Here is a 13,733-nt window from a genome sequence, read left to right on the forward strand (position 1 = left end):
TTTAAGTAGAGTTGTTGACTTTCAGTTTGTCCAGACTTTACCTTTTGTGTAGACAGAAGTAACAACTTCCAAACTCCCTACTTGCCTGAGTAGAAATTGGAAGTCTCCATATATAGTTAGTCACTCTACTTCTTACTGCTTTTTTTCTCTATATATACAAGGAAGCACAATTATTTTTAAGAAACAAAATATGATAATAACAATTTATGAACAGGGTTAGAGAAAGCTGATGACAGAGGCTAAAACATATATGAATACCACATACTTATTTTAATTTTATTTTTCTGTCTCAGGAGAGATACAAAAAACAATGATGGCCACTAAAATGTTTTCAGCTTCAGCATATTATGATTTGAGTCATAAGAAATAGCAATAAAACCCTATCTAGCATGGTGTCATAAAAGTCAAGAAAGAAGAATTTCTAGAATGTCAAATACCATTGATAGACATTTACCATTGATTAGTTTTACAAGACTTTTGGTTTACTGTTGATTAGTTTTAGTAGGTTATGGGACCAAAAGGGAAATTGAAAGGGTTTAAGGAATGATTAAGCATTATGGAATGAATGGAAATAGTGTAATGTATATGCAAGATATTTGAAGTTCTGAAAAGATGGCAGCCTAACTATCGTGTTTGATTTTCTTTCTCTCAATTAGCATCCAGCTAGAGTACCTCAACAATCAAAATATAGCATTTGATGGAGACTTCGGAGAAAGTCTCTCATATATCTGAGGTTGAAAAGTCTCCAGACAAGAGACCTGGTTCAGGATTTCATTGCTTCTCTGAGGAGGAAAGCTGGGTGTCAAAGGGATATAAAGACTAAAGCAAAAGACTGCAAGAGTTCTTGAGGTTAAACAACTGGCAAGTGCAAGTAGGTTCCATCAAGATATAGAGTAGAACTGAAACTTCCAACTTGCCTTCCTGCATCCCGATTTGGCAGATACCAGTAGCCTGGATAGTGCTTAGCTGGTGGTGAGAATTATTCTCAATTTGTGGTATTATGTGCTGACTGCCTCTCTCTCATCTGCACTTGGATAGAGCTGAGAATAGGAAGGCCTACTTCAGATGACTCCAAAGATGTATCCTAGATTGTTCATAATTCTCTGGAGACCCAATGAAACAAAGACCAGCATATGCAAGTGCTTCAAAAAGTTTGTGGAAAAATAGAATTAAAATATAATATGAATATTTCCATGAATTTTTTGAAGACCCTTATGTAGTCTTCAGCTGTCTGGTGATGACTGCAGGAACAACTCCAACCACCTGACCAATATGAGAGCTAATAATCCACCCCCACAACTAGTCAGAGAAAAAGAAAGAAAAAAGAAAACAGAATAATTAGAACAGTTTGCTCCTATTGAGCAGAAATAATGGACAAAGCAAAAAAATTTGCAATCAAGGAGAAAAACAAGTCAATGTGATGCAACTGGAGCTCAAAATAAATGTTCTGGACCTAAAGATCAGGATTTCTAAAATGTAATAATTTCATAAAACTGAAAAATATAATGTCACTGCAGAGAACTAATTTTGAAATAAGAAAAAAACATAAAAATATGAAATAAAAGAAACATGGGAGAAATATACTGATGAATATATCATATACATTATATGTATATGCAAATACTGTGCAAATTATAGGCAGTTGCAGAAAGAAGGAAATAAACAGATGGGGGAGAATTGAGAATTAATGAAGTAGTAGAAGAAAAACATCTCTTAAAAGCTCGAGGGTTCAGATACAAAGATATCATTGAGCTCCTAGAAAGAATTATGAAAAGAGTATCACTGTGATACAGCATGTGAAAATATTTAAACTAAGTGCAAATCTTACAAGCTTCCAGACAAACAGATCAAATTACTTACTTGTGAAGGAAAGAGAATCAGACCCTATCTGATGAAAATCACAGGAGAAATATTTTAACTTCACAAAAATTAAAACAATAATAATAGGACTTAAGGCATGTAAAGAAAGAGTTGGAACAAATGATTTATATAAATAGATGTTAATAAGGAGTAGGAATTATAATATACATATCAAGCAAGTTTCCTTGAATTTGGAGAGCTGTACTCTAATGGACAACCTGGTAATTGGCAGAGGAAGAAGAGGTAAAGTGATTCTGTGTGATTGTGTGGTGGAGAGTGAGATAAAACACCATAAGAATCTGTTCATTATATGTTCATCTTCTCCAGGGGAGCACACATTTTTAAAAACTTTGATTATTTAAAAGAAATATATACTTGACTATGACAACTAAAGATCAGAAAAAATACTAGTGATTTGCATACTTAGAAACAAAGAACAGGCATTTCGGTCTTATCCACTTCCAAAAAAATATTTTCTATGTAGTCACAAATAAAACCTTAAATTAACAGTTTTTAAAAATGAGAATTTTTACAACCTACATTTATCTACCATACACCAATAAATCTCCCCCTCCAAAAATATTGCAGTGTGTCCATGATATATTCCTTTATACTATCAAACTTGTTATTGTTTTTAGCTTCTCTCTTACATTTTTCCTCCTTTAAACACCAAATTTTAAAAATTTTATCTACAATATTTGAATACCATTCTTTTATTACTACTGTATAGGTATTTTTTAAATTAGGGTTGGCCACTAAATTTAATCAAATATGTTTATCGTATTCATTGATTTTATTTTATTGTTTCTTCTTTGATTCGTTGATTAATTTTATTCTTAGTTCCTTTAATTCCTGTGTAAATTTGGAAGCTCTGTTATACGTATCCATTTATAACTCAAAGTGAACCAGTAAAAGAAAGCAAACAGGAAGATTTAGAAATTTTGAGGTATAAAGTAATGTCACATTTAGACAATTCCTGGAAGATAATTTGCACCTTAAAGAATGAAAGGAATTAATCAATCAGTCCTTAACACCTTCTTACAAAGTCTGCTGCACAATTTGCTAAAGAACAGTTTGATTTCCCACCTGATCCCACCTGGATGTCTCTACTATTTTGGTCTTCAATGTTTTGATAACTTGCTTGCTCCTTCAAAGCTGTCTGCTTCACTTAAATATTTCTTGAAATCTGCTTCCTGATTCTTTCTCATCCCAAGAGTTTACTCTTTGCACTCCAATTTTGCTTCTTATCACTCTCAGCTTTTTATCACTTGCCCCAAGATCCTTTCTGGGAACTGATTTTACTCAACTTTCCTGAGGTTGTCCAGTGCCCAATTTCTTTCTGCTCTTTTTTGATCAAGATTTCCTTATCAATACAGGAGGAAACCTGGATGATTATTCATTTGATAATTTTGCCTTCAGTAATGAAGGAGTACAAGTTTATCATTAAGAATGATGACTGTCATCATGCAATTTAACAGTTTTAAGAAAGTAGACATAGTTGAAATACCACAGTGGAAGCTATTCATAGCATCGAGAATAGATACCTGAAATTATTTTGTGATCTGATTGATGTCAGAGTGAAGATGAAGCCCATTGAAACTCAGTACTGTGCTTGTCTTTCAAAACCTGATATGCAAAACACTTGCCTTATTAAATTAGAATTTGATCTTCTTTTTTCCTTCTTGTATTTTAGGATATTGAATTTTTCTGTGGTAAGTGCATAATCTTTGTGTTCAAATGTTTTGTCTTTCATTCATTTGCATCAATAGGCAGGAAGCTGAAACTACTATTGTTACTCAAAATCATTTACCCATGACTTGGTTGTCCTTGTTAAAGTGCTTGGGTTAGACATTCTCTGAGCTGTAACCTTCATGCTGTTCAGTTGAACTGATTAAAACAAGTTGTGTGAAATTTAAAAGCAAACAATATTTACATAATGAAAAGAGAATGTGACAGAAACCCTCAACCTTTGGAATTTCAAACGTAAGGATTATTTTACTGTTACAATCAAATTTCGTATTTCTCTGAGGATTGAATTCTTTCAGCACACATGTACCCTCCAAGTGCTTCCAGAGTAAGAAGATGATTGTTTGTCTCATTTTGTCTTTAAACAGAAAAATGTGTTTCTTTTCCTTATCTCTTTTTATATCATTATGGATAACATTTTTATTAGCCATAAAATTAATACAACGTGAGATTCAGTTAAGCTACAGCAAGCCATTATTTCTATTTAAAATATGTCTTCATTCATTTGTTCTTTTTTAACTTAGATATGAGAATTTGATAAATCATTTAATACACTGGAAAATTGCTTCACTAAATGTTAACTACTAAAATCTGAAAGTGTTAAAATATGAGATGCTCTCTAACTATTAGAGTGGCTGAGGCAGCAGGGGAAATTTGCTGAGGTAATTACTTATATCTCTATATCTCTAACCAAATCTCTACTTAGATTTTTCTTTGTGATATTGGCCTGTGGTCAGCATGTACCATCACTCTGCCAAAAACAAATCATGCCTCTGGCAATTGCTTGCCATTGCTGATTCTCGGTTTCTTCTTATAGGTAGGATGGATTTGGGCGAGATCACCAAGGTACCTTGCAGGTCTAACCCTCTCGGACTCTAAGCCTCATTTACTCTTACTTCATTCCCACGTTAGCCCTGGCTTATCCCCTGGTGCATGTTTGCACTTCCTCCTCTTGTCATCTCTTGGTAAGCTCTCATATAATACAGATATTATTAATGTCAGCCTGGATAAGATACAAAAAGGATAAGGACATAATCACTAAGAAAACTTTTCTGTGATAGTACTAAGCTTTGTATAGATCATACACTACATACTTAGTTAAAGGTTATTTATGTTAAGAGAAAATGAGGATTTGTGGAATACAAACATAATTAATTCTAAATTAAACAAGATAAGGAAACACCTTGTTTAATTTGTAGAATTATATTGCAAAAAAATTTATATCATTTCCAGTTATATATAATGAAGTTATTCCCCTGTTCTCACTGACAGTCCATATAAACATGGTTATTCTTATGTTTACAAAATGTGGCATTATTTTTAAATTAGGAAATTTGGTGTACTCAATGTTTTCTTTGTCTTTGGTGTTTTTCCATGGAAAACAAATTGCTGAAGGAACAGCTTTAGTTTAGGTGTCTTTCTTTCTAAACTCTTCCACAGAAATGTATCCATAACACTTCAACTCAAAACAGAAATACTTTAGAATCTTTCTAAAAGCATTTATTTTGTTATTTTTCTCTGTTATACATAAAACAAAGTTGTAAAGTCAAACAAACTTTCAAAGAAATCAATGATTGTGGCAACATTTTATAAAAGATAAGATATTTTATTATAATGGATGGAGAGGGCAAGTATGAGCCTGACAGTATTTTATCCAAGTTTCTTTGCTTTAAAATTAACAAATAGGCTCTTTTATCAGATGCTCTTTTAGCTACATATTGTTGACAAATGCATAGAAAAATATTTGCTTAAAAAGCAAACAAATACACTTATGGCATTTGTAGGTTTTAAATGTAGTTTTAAATGTAGTTTTTAAATGTCTCAAAGAGCTTTGATTTTCCCATTGTTTAAATAGCACAAAGATATTTTAATATAGCCAGCTTGCTAAAATAAAATTCTGTTATTTAATGGGTTATTTTTCTTTCACTACCACATCACCTTCATGTCTTTAGACAATGCATAGTTGACTATGTTTTGCTCCTAGCTGGCACTTTTCCATTGAAGTCATGTCTTGATCAGCATTTTAACCCAATAAACTGTGCTAAGAACTCAGCATAGACTACAGCATTAGATGGACTTTATTTAAATAACTATTTTTTCTTATTGATAGTGTGATCTTGGAAAAATTACATTAAATCCTTTGGTATCCATTTCCTCTTCTTTAAAATTGAAAATCTACTTTACAGTTCATGTGAACTCCATCAAATGAGAGTTGCAATACTTTTAAACTACACACTCCTATACAAAGAGTCAGTTCCTCCAGTGAAAAAAACTGAAAAAGGAGATTTATGTCATATTTCTCCAAATAAGCTCAAGCCTAATCCCATGTCTGGAGCTAGCTCCAGGCATGAGTTAAAATCCAATTCCTGACACTCCTTCCTTAAAGCAGTACAAGCAAATTACAGAGCTTCTCTATTAGCTTTCTCATCTCCCTAATGGGAATTAAAATAGTGTCTTCATCGTGGGTTTATTGTAAGAATTAAATGAGAAAATGAAAGTTAAACATCTATCTTAGTGCTTGCCATTAGAAAGTGTCTCATCAGCGTTATTAGCTATGATGTACAGAGGAATGTTGTAATTATGGTTCCCCACTATATATAGCAATGTGGTAAATTCTATAAGAGAAGAGTATACTGAAACCCATGGTAACACAGGAAATGTCTATTAACTCAGTCTTCTGCACTTCAGGGAATGACACTGCAATTTACCCAGTTGCTTAGACAAACAAACAAATAACTATATTATTTAATTCTTCTCATTTTTAAAAAATTTTTATTTTTGGCCACAAAACAACTCTTAATGTACTTAAAAAGTCTTAAGATCATAGAAAATGTGTTCTTTGACCACAACAACTCTTAATGTACTTAAAAAGTCTAAGATCATAGCAAATGTGTTCTTTGACCACAATAACAGAAAGAAATTTAGAAAATTCACAAATGTGTGGAAATTAAACAACATTCTCCTAATAAACAGTGGTAAAAAGTAAAATCACAGGGAAGTTAGAGAGTACATTAAGATAAAAAACAAAGCACAACATATCAAAATTTATAGGATGCAGGGCTTATGCAGTACTTAGAGGAAAATTTATTCTTGTGAACACTTATATTAAAAATAAGAAAAATCTGAAATCAGCAATGTAAAATTCTACCTTAAGAAAATAGAAAAAGAAGAGCAAACTAAATCAAAAGCAAATATAAAGAGGGAATAACAAAGATTACAGCAGAAATACATGAAATAGAGAACTAAAAAAACAATAAAGTCAACAAAACCAAAAGTTGATGCTTTAAAAAATCAACAAAATTTGCAAACTTTTGTCTAGACTGGCCAAAAAAAAAAAAAAAGGAGACAAGACCAAAATTACTAAAATCAGAGATAAAGCAGGGGCTTAGTGCATTGTGATTATGGTTTTGTGTGGTGGTAAGATTTAGTTTCTTTGTCTTTCGCATTTGCGTTTTTGTTCTTCCAGTGGGTTTTGTTCTTTGTTATGTATTGCAGTAGTGACTATCATTTTTCGGATTCCAGATGCAGGAATTAATATATATTTTTAAAATGTATCATTTTTTTTTTTTTTTACATTCTATGATGTTGATTTGAAGCAGTTGGGAGGGAGGGGAAAGGGGAAAGAAATAGTATGGAAGGAGGAAAGAGGAGGGGCGGGGTGAGGCCTGTGGCATCCCCCTCATTCCCACAGGGGAGACCAGGGGGCTTCCAGCAGAGGCTGGTTTATTGCTGGGCTGGATGCAGATGTCAGGGTAGTGTGGCTAAAACCATAGTCCCCCACCACTCCAGCTTGGAAGCCTGTGGCACTTCTTGTGTCAGCTTGGTAGTATTGCTGGGCTGGTGGCATTTGCTGGGGGAGGGGGGCATGGCCGAGGCCCAAGTCCCCCACACCCACCCCATCCTGGGAAAGCCCAGGAACCTCCTGCAGCAGCTCTGTGGTCATCACTGGACTGGTTGTGGGTGTCAGGGGTGTGTGGCTGAGGTCCTTGGCCCACCACCTTCCCAGCCCAGGAGAGCCCAGGCTGCTTTCTGTGGCAGCTGGGTGGTCATTGCTGGGCTGGTTGTGCTTGTCAGGGGGTGTGGCTGAGGCCTTCACCCCCCACCACCCTGACTCAGGAGAACCCAGAGCACTTCCTGCTTTTTAATAGTAGTAAATTGGTTGATTTGTGGGAGAGAATGACACTAAGGACCATCTGTTCTGCCATCTTGATTGTCCAGATACAAGACTTTCTTGAGGACTTCTTATAGGGCTGGTCGTGTGGTGGTGAACTCCCTTAGTTTTTGTTTGTCTGATAAATACATTATTTTTCCCTCATTTCTGAAGAAGAGCCTTGCTTGATATAGTACTCTTGGCTGGCAGTTTTTTCTTTTAGTATTTTGAAAATATCATCCCATTTTCCTCTGGGCTATAGAGTTTCAATTCAGAAATCTGCTGTTCAGAAATCTGATATGGGCTCCCTTATAGGTGACTTGATGCTTTTCTTTTGCTTCTTTTAAGATTCTTTGTCTTTGAGCTTTGCCAGTTTGACTATAATGTGTCTTGGAGAGGATCTTCTTGGGTTGAAGCTGTTTGGGAATCTTGGGAATCTTTGGTCCTCCTGAATCTAAATGTTCCTAAACCTGGGAAGTTTTCCATTATTATTTCATTGAATAGGTTTTCCATGCCTTTTCCTTTCTCCTCCAAATTGTCAAATATGATTTGAATGTTTGTGTGCCTAATGTTGTCTGCTAGTTCTCTTAGATTTTTTTCCATTTTTAAAAAATTCTTTTTACCTGTTTTTTTGTTTGTTTGCCTGGGTTATTTCAAAAAGACTATCTTCAAGATCAGAATTTTTTTCTTCCGCTTGTTCTAGCCTGCTATTTAAGCTATTGGTTGTGTTTTTTATTTCATTGAGTGAATCCTTTAGTTTCATGAGTTCTGCTACATTCTTTTCTGAGATGTTAATCTCTTTATAAATTTCCTCCTTCATATCCTGGATTTTTTTTTCTCATTTCATTATGTTGTCTAACTAAGTCTTCTCCTGTCTCAGTGAGTTTTCTTAGGATTGTTGCTTGGAATTATTTCAGTCATTTCAAGGGTTTCCGGCTGTACAGTAATTTGAGAATTACTGTCTTCTTTTGGTGGTGCCATATTTTCTTCTGGGGTTTTCATATTTCTAGTATCTCTAAATTAATGTATGGTCATCTGCTAAAGCAGTTGCCTCTTCTATTACTCTGGAGTGGGCTATGAGGAGAGAGATGTCCTCCTCTTTTTCTAGTATCTGCTGGTGACTCTACTTGTGTCAATGCAGTTGAGTCTCTGGTGAGCTGCCTGCATGTTGGCTTTGGCTACTGCTTTGCTGTAGCCTTGGTTGTCAAATGGCTGTGGTGGGCCACCCATATGAAAGTAGTGTTTCGGCATGCTGTCTTACCTGCTTCTGGGCAGAAGGGCTGTATATTAGTCCATTTTGTGTTGTCATAACAGAAATACCGGAGACTGGGTAATTTATAAGAACAGTGGTTTATTTGGCTTATAATTCCTGGACAGCTGCATCTGTCAAGGGCCTCAGGCTGCTTCTACTCATGGCAGAAAGTGGCAGCTGGTGGGTACAAGCAGATCACATGGCAATAGGAAGCAAGAAAGAGGAAGCGAGAGAGAGAGAGAGAGAGAGAGAGAGAGAGAGAGAGAGGTGCCAGGGTCTTTTTAAACAACTAGCTTTTGCAGGAACTAATAGGGCAAGATCTCACTCAAGCCCCCCTACCCCAGGGAAAGCATTAATCCGTTCATGAGGGATCTGCCCCCATGGCTCAAACAGCTCCCAGCACTGCCACATTGGGGATCAGATTTCCACATGAGTTTTGGTGGGGACAATGTATCCAAACTCTATCAGGCTGCTCTTGTTTCATGCCTAGGACCCCAGGCACTGCTGTCTTGCCTGCTTCTGGGCAGAGGGGGCTGCCCTTGGCTCCTTCCTAGGACCTAATTCTTCTTTTTAATTCCCGTCCTCCTAATCCTAATCTATGTGATCTATCAGGATAGTCATTCTGGTCTCCCAACATATTGGATTTTCAATTCTCATACGTTTTATCTCCATTCCACCACCCTAAAGGAAGCAACCTTGACTTTGTTTTTTTAATACACTTATTGTCTCTAAAATACAAGCCCTCCTTGTCCTCTTATTTTCCCACCAGCATGATTTCTCCTCAGAGCAGCCAGAGTTACCTTTGACAACTGCAAATAAAGTAGTCATCCCCATACCTGTACCACACTGAAAGTAGAATAAAAACTAATCTCCTTGCTGTTGGCTACAGTTCTCTCCTATTCTACCTCCTGTCTATATCTCCAAAGTCAACTTATCCCACTACCCTTTTTTCATGAAGTCCTTCCACTATTAGTGCACTTGAGGGCTATTGAGCTTGACATTCCCTTTGTCCTGAACACTTCCCTAATTGCCTCACACCTTCTTATGCCCATCTGGCTTCTTTGCATCCTTTGTATGTTCATACAAATGTTATTTTCTCAAACCAGCTGTCCCTGAACTCTCCAGTAAAAGCAGCTCTTGATGTGCTGCCCAAATCCCCACTCTCACCTCATCCTGCTTAGATTCTCCACTGAATTCATCTCAGTCTACAATGATCTTTTTATCTGTCTCCACACATTTCTTATCTGCTCTTGCCCTGCACAGCAGTATATGCAGCATGCTTGCCCCATTCCCAGCATATGATTTGCATGAAAACAGGGTTCCTACCTGTCTTTTGTTCAGAGCTGTAGCTATAGTCTGTATGAAATGCTTGATATATAATATATGTTCATTAAATATACGTTTAATGATTAATGAGCTGAATTAATTTACTCATTAAATAATTAAATTCACAAAATGCAGTCTATGTTTTTCTCTAAGTGGTCAATCACTTCTTGTCAAGCTACTGGATTTGAGCTAGTCATACTATTTTAAGTACATAATCAAATGCCACCTCCATAAAGCTTTCACTGAATATAGATAGATAGATGATAGATAGATAGATAGATAGATAGATAGATATAGATATAAATATATAGATTATAGATATAGATATAGATATAGATATAGATATAGATATAGATAAATCAGTCACTTTCTTCTCCACTTCCAAAGCAACTGTGTGGAATTCCTAACATATAACAGTCCATCACTGTGCACCAACATTATAAAGTATCTTTCTGTGAAACTAGATTTTTGACAATGCATAGGCACATATATTTTCATTTCTTTATTTCCAGTACCTGGACCCAATGCATGTTCAATAACTGAATGTTGAATTAAATTGAATTCCTTTCAAGATTAACATGAAACTACAGTCAAAATAGTTCAGAAAAATGCAGAAGGAAACCATGGCCACTTGAAGGAAGGAAACCACTTGAGCAACCCATACTGCCATGGTATTTGCCAGTCAGCTTCAGCCTCAGGCCCATCAGCACTTGCCTGCTAATTCTGGCCAAAAGAAAATTCTGGACCAGAAGATGGCTGAAAACTCACTTGATTCCATCATATCAATTGTGCCTTAATCAGAGTATTGGCTTCACAATGAAATTAAGAAAACCAGCAAATTAGCAAAGTTAAATGAAAGTTTAGTTTTTACTTAGAAGTGTGATGTCAAATAGATGTAATTTATAATGTTTTGTTTCATGTGAGTTCTTTTAACCTCTTTAAATGGTACATAAAATGTGTTTTTTACTCATAATTTTGCATCCAGAATATCAATAATACTCAAGAATAAATATGACCTTCTGAAGTATGTGGTGAGTCTAACTCTAGAATGGAAAATGACATATTTTTCTAAAAATAGTCTCTCCCACTATTTTGGAAATCTAAGCATGTCACCACTATCATATATTGGTTCAAGGAACAGATTGATTACAACTATACTGAAATATATCTTTTACCAAATGTATGGATGTTAACCCTTTGACAGATGTTTTAACCTTTTCCAAAAAAGACTAAACTGACAAACAGATTTTTAGAAATTATAAAAAAAAAATAAGCATCCTTAGTACTTGCAACTCTAATTATTAAGTGTCTTTTCTGTTCAGTGGTGAAGGTCATTTCTTAAAATAAATGACAGATTTTTGTCGCTTTCCATAGCTATTCTATGTAGTTTTTTGCATGCATTTTAAATGTAATTTTTTATTGACTTCACTCACTCTATATCAAAGATCAAAAATTTGAGAAAATACACTCATCTGTAGAAATGATTCTATTGGGTGATGATTATGTTGTAGTTAATGTTGAAAAATACACTGAGCATGTAGGGACTATGGTGTTTAATCAAAAGTAAACTACTCAAAGATAACAACTTAAAGGTCATAGTGTTTTGTTTTAAAGACCAACTTTTGTCGTTCTACAACTTAAGGGAGTTTTTTCTTTTAATTTTCTTCATGGCATTCTGCTCCTCAGACCAAGCATCACATTACCCAGCATTTCTCAAAATATATTCTGTTGATCAGTAGTACTGTAGAGTTTTCCATGGAAAAAGGGTTATGTGGTCCAATGGGTTTGGGAAGCCATAAATTGTCTGTCCCTCTCTTGAGAATTTACATGCACAAAGAAAACTAAAGGCTCTCAGAAGTCCTAGAATGAAGATTTTAGTTTAACCTAGAATTTTTCAAACTTATTTGACCTTCTTACTTGTGATATCTGTTAAAAGTCTCAGAAACAGTTTTTTATGGTCCTTGTCTTGTCATAATAGCTATAAAATTTATATTAGGTATATTAAAATTTTGATGTTGTCAAGCTCTTTTACTGCTTGTAATCCTGTTTATGATGCCAATTATCAAGCTCTTTTACCTGCCCGTAATCCTGTTCATGACACCAATTGTCAAATTCTTTTACCTGCCCATAATCCTGCCAACTGGGCCAATTGCCAAGCTCTTTTATCTGCCCATCCCACCCACTGGGCCAATTGTCATGCTCGGGCTGTGTCTGGAGCTCACAGACCCCTCAAGCCCATTCCAGACTGGGTCACAAACCCTTCACATGCCAGGCTGGCTCACCAGACCCCTCCCACACAGGTCTATGAGCTATATAACCAGCAAACAGGTCCTTGGAAGCTGTAAGTTGGAAAGCATGGCCATGCATGGTGTGGATGACCCAGGCAGACACCAGCCAAGCTGCAGCACCGTGCATGTGCACTAACTCCACCCCCCACACACAATTTGCTTACAAAGAATGTGCTGCACCACCCCCAACCTGAACTAAGGCAAGGGGACCTGATTAAATTATTCTATTTTCCCAACAGCCAGCTACAATCAATTTCCATAGGACTTATTCTTAATAAATGCATTTACTACTATCTCGTGCAATGGTAATTTGTTGGGTTATTATAGACTTCTAAATACACATACAATGTCTTTCTTATTTATATGTAAACATATGTTTCTATATGTTTAGCAAATTCATAAGTATAAAATAAATTCAAGATATTTCAGATTATACATTCTCCATTCTAAATTTGGATTTGACAAATTAATGTGCCTGAACAGAACTAGAATTTTAAACTAAAAATTAGCATTAAGTTTAATTAGACAAGGATAAACAATAACTGACCTAAGGCCATGAAAAGCATAAGGAAAGATTTAAAGTTGGAGGCTGCATGTTGTAGTCACCAGTGGGTTTTACTTTTTATTTATTTACAAAGAGAATAGAATTCTTAAACATGCTTTCAGATAATTCAATGCAGATAAGCAATTGGATGCAACTTCCTGCAAGGTCACACCACATTTTCTCAGTTTCTATGCCTCTGTACCCACCTACTCTGCCTCTGTTCGGTTTTATAAAATGAACTCAACGTGATATATCAAATTTGTGTTCTAAATTCCATTTCCTCTCACCTTTTCAAAACCATCATTACATCATCTACTCAATTCAGCACCATCAATTTTTCTCTCTTTTGGGCCATTCTTATAAGATTGCTATCATTACTTCCATCTTTAAAAAAAGTCTATATCTATCTATCTATCTATCTGTCTGTCTGTCTGTCTGTCTGTCTGTCTGTCTGTCTATACTTCCTCGATTTGACATTTCTCTCTAGCTCCTGACCCACTTTTCTGATTCCCTTAGACAAAAAAAACCTTAGAAGGAGCTATTTATAGTTCTTGGGATTTGGGGGGG

The sequence above is a fragment of the Galeopterus variegatus genome, unplaced genomic scaffold (genome assembly GCF_000696425.1).
Source record: "Galeopterus variegatus unplaced genomic scaffold, G_variegatus-3.0.2 Scaffold433, whole genome shotgun sequence".
In the NCBI taxonomy this organism is placed as follows: domain Eukaryota; kingdom Metazoa; phylum Chordata; class Mammalia; order Dermoptera; family Cynocephalidae; genus Galeopterus; species Galeopterus variegatus.